The sequence below is a fragment of the Ovis aries genome, chromosome 1 (genome assembly GCF_016772045.2).
Source record: "Ovis aries strain OAR_USU_Benz2616 breed Rambouillet chromosome 1, ARS-UI_Ramb_v3.0, whole genome shotgun sequence".
Taxonomy (NCBI): Eukaryota; Metazoa; Chordata; class Mammalia; order Artiodactyla; family Bovidae; genus Ovis; species Ovis aries.
Window position 1 is genome coordinate 30991106 of NC_056054.1, and position 10806 is coordinate 31001911.

The 10806-nt window shown below is 44.9% G+C and overlaps 1 non-coding gene across 1 annotated transcript; it reads right to left on the reverse strand.

Moving 5' to 3' along the window:
- Positions 1-7603: 7603 nt before the first annotated feature.
- Positions 7604-7676, reverse strand: TRNAW-CCA (transfer RNA tryptophan (anticodon CCA)). The gene has a single exon. It is a non-coding gene; the product is annotated as a tRNA-Trp (tRNA).
- Positions 7677-10806: the final 3130 nt, after the last annotated feature.

Sequence of the window (10806 nt, forward strand, 5' to 3'; positions counted from 1 at the left end):
ATAATTCTTTTACTTGCTACTCCATAGCATCCTAAATTAATAAAATTATTTTCAACCGATATTTATTATTTTTGAAATCAGGAAAGCAACCATAAATATATCTTAATTTTGAAGAAAAAAGAGATAATGACGTTAAAGTCCTATAAGGCAAACTTCAGCAAGCATTATGTATTGGCAACAATACTGTATGCCAGGGTTTGAGTATATGCATTTATGCTCATGCATTATGAAGCAGTCTTAAAGCTTTGAGAGCATAGTAGGTATTGACCAAAAGAAAGGCCAAATACAGAAGACATGAAAACTTATTTTCTGTTCTAAAGAAACTAGAAATCTACTGATGACACTCTTATCATGATTCAGTGAAGACTTCTTTTACAAACATTTCATCTCCCCTTGAGATTCACCCAACGAACATTAATTCGTTGCCCACCATGAGCCAGGCAATTTATTAGGCCCTTTTAACCTTTCTCATATAATCACTCACAAAACTCTAGCAGGCAGATACTTTTGTCCCGTTTCATAGATGAGGAAGACAAGCCTCAGAGAGATGAAAGAAGTTGGGGTTTTTGTTTGCTTTTTAAATTTTCATTTATTTATTTTTTTGGCCTCAAGTTTTCTCTAGTTGCGGTGCATGGGCTTCTCCTCACAGTGGCCTCTCCTATTGTAGAGCATGGGATTTCAGGAGCATGGACTTCAGTAGCTGTGGCTTGCAGGCTCTACAGTACAGACTCAGTAGTTACAGTACACAGGCTTAGCTGCCCCGTTGCTTATGGGATCTTAGTTCCCTGACCAGGGATTCAATCCATGTCCCCTGCATCAGTAGGCGGATTCTTAAGCACTGGATCACCAGCGAAGTCCCAGTGTTTTTTATAATACTTGGACTAAGAATTAGCATGTTGGGTGTCAGTGTTTTCTACAAGGGTTAGGACTGAAACTTTTGAAAGAACCTTTTGGGGAAGCATTTCTGAATTGTCCATCACCAACCATTTCTTCTTGGGTATCATCATGTTTGTTGATTGGAGCTGTCCTTTAAGTTGATGCACCTCTGGATCCAGATAAAGCATTAAACTGTCTTCCTTCTCCATCAAGTGTACAGTTTTTAAGCTATCACAGGCATGTCAAGTCTTCTGAAAACAGTATATGCACGGTCCATAGCACAGTACAAGCAGCATCTAATAATAGTTTTCACTGAATAATGTTTTCAGATTCTTGAATAAATCAGATCATTGAGACCCTACTGATGATCCCTGAGAAAGCCTTTCCCACCTCACCTCTAGTGTTGACCATAGCTGCTCAACCCTAGTTCTCCCTGACTTCAAAGCTCATCCTTTTACTACTCCACTGGAGGATGTCTCCAAGCTGGACCATCCCCTACCACTCCTGCAGAGGCCAAGGGATGATAAATGGCAAATATTCCTCACCCAAGCTCCCTGTCTCATATCTTAGGAGCCTCAGAGTCTGAGGCTTTCTAAAATTAGGTCAATCACTTCCTTCCTTACCCCCAGCCAGTTTTAACTATAAGCTCTCCTATCCATCTTCCTTACTGGCTGAATTTTCCTCTGTGCTTTCATGGACTACCATAACCCAGCAGTATTTTTCCTATTGCCCTCTTAACTTCCCCTGGGAATCTGACTTGTTACTCATTTTGGGCCCGGTGCCTTGTGAACTTGATAATAGTCTTCCTTACCTTACTCAGCTCTGACGCAAGTGAGGAAGAGCCTTCCCAGTTTTAGTCACTCCTTAGAGATGGGGCTCTGGATATCATGCTACCCCTCCACTGTATGTCCAGTGAGTTTCCCGGATGCAGAGGGAGTGGCGGAGAGAACTTGGGCTTTGGACCGAGACAGACTTGGGTTTGAATCGTAGCTACACAATAATTCTGAGTCATGATTTCCTTATTTATAAAATCAGGTGATAAATGCATTTTTTCCAGACTGCATGTGAAGGTTAATTGATATAAGTATTTTGTTGCCTAGCACCTAGGAATCATTTAATAACTTTTGTTATTTATCTTACCTCCAGTATTCTTGATTGAAAATGCCCTAAATTCTCATCATATAACTAAAGGATACTAACATCAATTATAATTAGGCCAAGAGTTACACAGCATAATTAAAAGCATGGGCTCCAGGACAGACGGCCTGAGTGTGAATCTCAGTTTCATTGCTTGTCAACTATGTGACCTTGGGCATTTACTTAAACCCTCTGAACATCAGTTTTCTCAAATGCAAAATGAGTTTTATGATTGTACCACTTCATGGGGGTCAAATCACTTAGAATAATGCCTTGACAATTACAAGCACTTAATTTGTATGTGATGTTATAGTTGTTATCATGTATTGAAGTCTTGTTAAATTCCAGGCTCTATGTTAAACTCTTATTCATCCTCTAGCATTTTCAAAATGACTCTGGTCATAGGATCCCTGCCTTTGAGCTAGGGAAACTGAGGCTCAAGTGGTAGGATAACTTACGCCCTGATTCTAGAGCGAGTAGGTGGCAGAGGCTGGATTCATGACAGGCAGTCACCACCCTTTTCACTCTGCTCTGAGGTTATCTCCCTCTGACTCCAGCTTATTCTCTAAGGAGCCCCCTTGGCTCCTTCCCAGCTTCCTATCCTGATATCTCAAGGACATTTCCACATTAATCTTGGTTTCCTTTGCTATTTATGTCCTGTTACCTTTCCCAAGCTTTATCACAAGGGTTGATTAATCAGAAACTGTTTCTCAGCGGCTATGACCCTAAAGGAAATATATTACAGCCTCTGTAACCATTCCTGATCTCAGCTCATGAATGATAGGCTGTTTATCAGAGAGCAGAAGACAGCCCATTGTTGGGATGTAAAGAAAAGGTGACCAGGTTAGAAGGCCTCATATAAGACATGGGTCTCTGGGACCTGCTGAGTAAGCTGATGTGCATATGGTTCTTGGTAAACAGGATATTTTCTTGGGCTCCAAAATCACTATGGATGGTGACTTCAGCCACAAAACTAAGACACTTGCTCCTTGGAAGAAAAGTTAAAACAAACCTAGGCAGCACATTAAAAAGCAGAGACATTACTTTGAGACAAAGGTCCATATAGTCAAAGCTATGGTTTTTCCAGTAGTCACTTATGGATGTGAGAGTTGTACCGGGAAGAAGGCTGAGTGCCAAAGAATTAATGCTTTCGAAATGGGGTGCTGTAGAATACTCTTGAGAGTCCCTTAGAAAGCAAGCAGATCAAACCAGTCAATCCTAAAAAAATCAACCCTGAATATTCACTAGAAGGACCAATCCTGAAGCTGAAACTCCAATTCTTTGGCTACTTGATGTGAAGAGCCGACATACTGGAAAAGACCCTGATGCTAGGAAAGATTGAGGGCAGAAGCAGAAGGGGATGACAGAGGATGAGATGGTTCGATGGCATCATCAACTCAATGCATATGAGTTTGAGCAAGCTCTAGGAGATAATGAAGGACAAGGAAACCTGCCGTACTTCAGTCCATGGGGTCGCAAAAGTTTGGCATGACTTAGCGACTGAACAATAACAAACAGGATGGTGTTGGCCCAAACTGCTAATACTCAGCTCTGCCATGATGTGAAAGGGGTCTTCTAAGAGCAGAGATGCATAGCCACAGAGATGGTCATGCATTCCACCTAACAACCAGTAGAAATTAGAATGGTAGCAGCTACCTCTGATGGGAGGCTTCTCGTGTGCACACACCTCCTGGGTGTCAGTGCTTACCAGGACCTGACTTGCCCTTGAAGCTCCAAGAATCCCAAACAACCTAGAGCCCCTCAGAGGCACCATGCTAATTCTTGCCCCTGTGCCTTTATCCATGCATTCCTTCATTCGACACTTATATCCTAACCATTATGGGTCTTTGGTGGGGGGAATTGTGTCCCTTTCCCCAAAATCCATATCTTAAAGTCCTAACCTCCAATGTGACCTGATTTGGAAATAGGGTCATTGCAGATGTAATTAAGAGGACGTCACACTGGAATAGGGTGAATTGTGTCCTTATAAACAGGGACAATTTGCATGCATACACACGGGGGTAATATCACATGAAGATGAAGGCAGAGAGCAAGGGGATATGTCTACAAGATGAGAAACACCAAAGACTGCCAGCAAACCACCAGGAGCTAGGAGAAAGACATGAAGCAGATTCTTTCTCACAGCCCTCAGAAGGAACCAAGTCTGCAGACCCCTTGATCTCAGATCTCTAGCCTCCAGAAATGTGAGAAAATACATTTCTGTTGCTTTACTCATCCAGCCTATAACACCTTGTTACAGAAACCCTGACAAACTAATACAGTATCAGACATGCAGTTATGGGAATCAGCACTGAGCAACACAGATGAGGCCCCTGCCCACACTAAGTTTACCTCTCAATAGAGAATACCCTAAGAATACAAAATTAAATACACTACAACTTCAGGTCATGATAAGTGATGTGAAGGAGACTAAAGCAGAATAAAGGGATGGACAGTGAACAAGGTGCTCAGAGAAAGTATCTGTGAGGAGGGGATATTTTGAGTAGAGGCTGAAAGAAGTGAGGGAGTAAGTCATGCAAAGTTGTGAAGATAGAATATTCCACGTTGGCCCCTTTGTCTGGATGGTTGTTCCCCTTACCAGCACCCTCTCCTAACCCTCCCAGCACCGGATGACTCATTCTAGTCTCAGCTTAGACGCCCTCTCTTCCAAAGAGACTTAGCTGACCCCCAAACTAAGCTAAATGCTGCCCTTCATCGGAGGAGGACAGAGTGATGATAAATCCGCCAACCGCAGCAGCCCCTCCATTAGCCCTTTAATGATAAACATGTGAAGAATTGATGCTTTTGAACTGTGGTGCTGGAGAAGACTGTTGAGAGTCCCTTGGACTGCAAGGAGATCCAACCAGTCCATTCTGAAGATCAGGCCTGGGTGTTCATTGGGAGGACTGAGGTTGAAGCTGAAACCCCAATACTTTGGCCACCTGATTGGAAAAGATCCTGATTCTGGGAAAGATTGAGGGCAGGAGGAGAAGGGGACAACAAAGGATGAAATGGTTGGATGGCATCACTGACTCAATGGGCATGAATTTGGGTGAACTCCAGGAGTTGGTGATGGACAGGAAGGCCTGGCATGCTGCGGTCCATGGGGTTGCAGAGAGTAGGACACAACAGAGTGACTGAACTGAACTGAACTGTGGAGGCAGAGGGGCATGGTGGTAGGGATGGGCAGGGTTCAAGGAGTTTCTCCCTCTCTGGTATGGATGGGGACAGCTGCATTCCTCCAGTAACCCAGCTTTCCTAGTGGGAAATGGAGGGGAGCAGGAGCCCCACCACAGCCAGCAGTCTGCAGGGCAGCAAAGGTGACTGTGACTTCACTCCCACCATCCACATGGCCCAGCAGCCCTCTGCTCTGTCCTGGATCTCTGTGCCCAGTTAAAGGTTATGGATTCAACCCAGAAGGGTCAAGGTCAGATCCAGGCGCTGCAGTCTGCCCCCATTCCATGAACAGGGAGAAAATCAAGCGTGCCTGACATTTTGGGATATAATATCTCAAATCTGGTCTAAAGTTGAAGGTTTTTATGCTGGAATCCTGCTTCTACTCCAGTGTTCCAAAACATGAGCAATATTCACCTCTCATTCAAGGGAAAAACCTCAGTCCCTTCCTTCTACCCTAGGATCATTCTCACAGTCAAACGATGAGCAAGGCAGCTCACCCTATGTGAGAGCTGTCTCCTCAGCAGCACTGTCTCTCCATTCCTAGAGCACCTACCTCAGATATGACCTCATCACCTCTTGCATGACCTTCTTATTGTAGCAGACCCTCCCTCCCCTGACAACCTACCCCACCTGTTGACATGCTCTTCCTGCACAATTAACCTGATCAGGTTAGTTCCCAGCTCCAAACACCAGGTTCCTGTTTCCCTTGTTGTTGTTCAGTCACTAAGTCATGTCTGACTCTTTGTGACCCCATGGACTGCAGCACACCAGGCTTCCTTGTTCTTCATTATCTCCTGGAGTTTGCTCAAACTCATGTCCATTGAATCAATGATGCCATCCAAACATCTCATCCTCTGTTGCCCCCTTCTCCTCCTGCCCTCAATCTTTCCCAGCATCAAGGTCTTTTCCAAAAAGTCAGCTCTTCACATCAGGTGGACCAAGTATTTGGAGCTTCAGCATCAGTCCTTCCAATGAATAGTCAAGGTTTATTTCCTTTAGGATTGACTGGTTTGATCTCCTTGATGTTCAAGGGACACTCAATAGTTTCGCTTGAGATATGCCCAAATTCTTCATCAGGCCCTATATAACCAACCTCAGCTCCTTATCTCTTACCACCCCTGGCTCCCATTCCTCTCCCCAGCAGCTCTCAGCTGCTTGCAGTTACAGCCACATTGCACCATGCATCATCTCCATTCACTTCCTCTTGCGACCCTTCTTCCTGGAGCACCTCCCTCCCCTCACCATCTCCCGCCTCTTATTGCACTGCCCAAATGCTACTCAGTCTTTGAGACCCAGCACAGGCATCATTTCCTGCAGAGGCTTTGCCAGGTCTCCTTCACACCAGCCCAGCCACCCAGCTGGGACAGGGGCCTTCACCTTGCACCCACAGCCCTGTCTTGCTACACCCACAGTGACAGCCACCTAATCATGTCCCTTTCTTCTGACTCCTCCTCAAGGGTCACGGCTCTGTTTTACTCATTTCCTCATCCCCAAATGCTGGTCAAATCTCTGAGAAGACAGAAGAACTCAACAAATGTCTCATGGGTGAATGAATGCATGGTTGGTGGAATTGATTTGAAGAGTCAGACACAACTGAGTGACTGAACAACAACAAATGAGGGGAAGTAAAGAGTCTAGGAGAGTTCCAGGCATTGACGCTTTTCCTAAGACTGGAAACACACAACAAATGAAGGTTTAGGGAGCAGATGGCTACCTCATTGGGTACAGATGTCCCATAGGCGGTTAGATCTATGTACATATATGGAGTTCAGAAAAGACTGTATCTGGATGAGGGATATCATTTGGGGAATCACTGTAGTAGGAAAATTGTTCAGAGAAGGATCTAGAGTGAGAAAAACAGGGGTGGGAACCCTGAGGAACACTGTCATTAAAGCATGGGCAGAGGAAGATAGATAGTTCCATGTGAATAACAAAGGCTGCTGCTGCTGCTAAGTCACTTCAGTCGTGTCCAACTCTGTGTGACCCCATAGACGGCAGCCCAGCAGGCTCCCCCGTCCCTGGGATTCTCCAGGCAAGAACACTGGAGTGGGTTGCCATTTCCTTCTCCAATGCATGAAAGTGAAAAGTGAAAGGGAAGTCTCTCGTCATGTCCAACTCTTAGCGACCCCATGGACTGCAGCCTTCCAGGCTCCTCCATCATTGGGATTTAACAGGCAAGAGTACTGAAGTGGGGTGCCAGTGCCTTCTCCAAAATAACAGAGGGGATGTGGCCAAAGAGGTAGGAGCTGCTCCATCAGAATGTGATGCCACCCAAATCAAGGGATGAGAGCACTCCAAGGGGACCAGTGTTTCCAAATGCAGCAGTCACTTCTTCTTTTATTTATTTGTTTACTTGGCTGTGCGGGGTCTTAGCTGTGGTATGGGAACTCTTAGTTGCAGCATGTAGGATCAATTCCCCAACCAGGGATCGAACCTGGGCTCCCTGCATTTGGGGTGCAGAGTCTTAACCACTGGACCACCAAGGAAGTCCTCCAGCAGTCACTTCTGAAACAATGAGCAAGGCCTTTATAATCTAGTCCTTGCCTAGATTTTCTGCCTCATCCCCTCACACTGTAGATTTCAGCCCTCTGCATATCTTAGGGTTCTCTCAATCCTCTGTGAAATTCTACCTTCCCATTCATTTGTTCATTCATTTCCTCTCCTGTAGGGTCCACACATTCCTGTGTGGTTCCACACAACCCACTGGAAATTGTCATCATCAATCAAATGCCATGTTGAGCTTTTTCTCCTATAAAGCTTGCCTAGCCTGTTAACCACTCCTTCCTGTAGCCCTCCACTTTCCTATCAACTTGGCTCTTACACATCACCTGCAAGACTATATTTCTATTTCCATGCCTCTCTTCCCCATAAGATTGCCTTGCCTAGGGGCACAGGCTGTCTATTTATCTCTACAATGTCAAGAGCAGACACGTGATATGGCATGGTCAGCTGTTTATATGTTTTATTGAATGAGAAAGAGTGAACAAAAGACTTTGCACATCAACATCACTCAGAGAACAAATCAATGGCAGCGTAAAAATCAAAATAGAGTTAATTGAGAATTTTCCTTGGCTGGGTTTTGATTAACTGGGGTTTCCCTGGGTTAACGCCTGGATTGATACTATACAGAATACATTCAGGTTTGCCCTGGCCTATATGAGCTCCTGAATGTACTTGCAAATGAACTAATCTGGGTGGGAGGGATCACCTTTGTACGGTTATATAGAAACATCCGTTTGTGTTGAGACTGCCCAACTGGCTTTCCCCTAGCCCCACTACACCAAGGGTGTCTCATAAATGTTAAATAATTGTAATGACCATGCTCAAGGGGGTGTCAGTAGTTATAAAAGCTGGCTTTTATGGATGCTTGTCTGCATCTCCTGGTGGGTGGCTACAACTTACACAGGCCTGATGGCCAGAGGGCTCCATACAGGCTGCATCTGAGAGACCTCTACGCTTGGGTGGCTTGGATCCAATCACAAGCTGGGACGCCCAACCATTGATTGATTGAGGAAGGCCACCCACACTGAGCCTTCTGGAATCCATTGGTGAGTCACGGGCCAAAGGCTTATGTCTTCAATATGGGCCATCAGGCCTGATACCAAAGCATTTCCTGCTTACAGCTTAGGGGACCCGTCATTAATGAGGGTGATGACCTGTGGGTCCAAGAAATAGCCAGATGAGAGGAAAACCACAGGCTCATTTACACCTCATGGGACATGGCTTCCTAAGCTTCTCTGTTTGATTCTATATTCTCCAGTAAGCCTCATTTCACACTCATCCTGTCATTTATCCTTTGTATTCATTCATTTCATGGACATTAACTGAGCAATTGGGCTAGACGTTAGAAGTACAGAGATGAGTAAGGCACAATTCCTACCCTTTTGGGTTAATTGTAGACAAACAAGAACCATTCCCATGTGATGTGTTATGTATATGTGGCCACTGCATGCAGGGGTGCTCATTCACTTAGGTTTGTCCAACTCTTTGCGACCCTATGGACTGCAGCCTACCAGGATCCCCTGTCCATGGAATTTTCCAAGCAAGAATACTGGAGTGGGTTGCCTTTTCCTTCTCCAAGGGATCTTCCTGACCAGGAATCAAACCCATGTCTCTTGCATCTCCAGCATTAGCAGGAAGATTCTTTGCCAGTGAACCACCTGGAAATCCCATATATGGCCATAGGGGTGTGTACAAAGTGAAGAAAGGGGACACAGAGGTCATATTTGTACTGAGTTTTAAAGGATGAATAGGATTCCAACTGGCAAGGAAGAGAGGTGCTGGGTATCCAGTGGGGTGAGGAGGTATTTTAAACAACTGCTGCTGCTGCTGCTGCTGCTGCTAAGTCACTCCACAACTAGATACATAGAATGAGAGGGGTGCAAAGTAGGGGTCAAGAGCAGGATCTCTGCCTCCATAATTTCAGGGGTACCACTCACATAAGAGTCTACAAAGTCATGTAGTGCATAACCTGATGGTTATATCCCCCTCATGGCCCTTTTTGGGAGACTTGGGTTCAGTTCCTGTCTCTGCTATTCACCAGCTGTATGACCTCGGGTGATGCTCTTGCTGTTCCTCATTCCTTTCAAGTGTGGAATAAAGAAACTGATGATATCCAAATAATCTCTTCTCCCCAGAGTCCTCTATTAGTCCAGCCTGAGATGAAATGACAAAGGAGTTAAAGCTGGTTGCTTTGGGACTGAATTAGGTATTGTCCTCAGAAATAAAACCCTAATCTTCCCCTAAACTCTTGATTTATGTACATTTTTTTAACATAATGTTGGTTAAACAGTGATATATAGAATGTAAGCACTAAAACAGAATTTAACGATTATTTAACCCAAGTGGTTCATTTTTTAGAAGATGAGACTGAGACCCAGAGACAGTAAACGACCCACCCAGAGGCATACAGTAAGTTAGGTCAAGATCAGAACTCTATCAGACGCTTTGTCCTAAGCCAAGCAGCTACCAAGTTTGACACTGACTAAGTCTATGACATTGCAACCTCCTTGGCTTATTTCATGTTTATTTAAAAAAAAGAAAATAGGACCCATCATCCTACTGAGAAGCATAATGCTGCTAATGAAGGCTGCCTGCAGATCCACTCACATGCCTCCTGGACACCCTATTCCCACTCTGCTGGCTTCCAAACAGCAAAGCATCCAGCTGACCAAATCTGCAAATCTAGGACCATAGCACACCTCCACCCGATATTTCTTTGAAATATAAAAACTCCAAACACTTTTCCTCATAATTAAATTAAATCTAGGTATATACACAAGTCACTTTTGATGTGGCCAAAATATTCCAAGCACCAGACATCCAAGTGAGAAGCTCAAGTGCGATTCTTGCTCCTCGTCCTCCTCTCTCCCATTCCCTCCTCCCAGTCCCAAAACATGTCCTTGTCTCCAACTCCACTGACCTACTTCAGAGCTATACCCTTTCTTACCAGACCTATTACAGAAGTCACCTGACTAGTGTCCCTCCCTCCCATCCATCTCCCTCCTCCTGCCACCATGATGGTTTTGACTCTACCCTGCTCAAGGGCAAAAGAGGGGGCACTCCCACATCTGTCAGTAAAACCCAGGCTTGAGCCTGGCATCTTACATGTTTTCG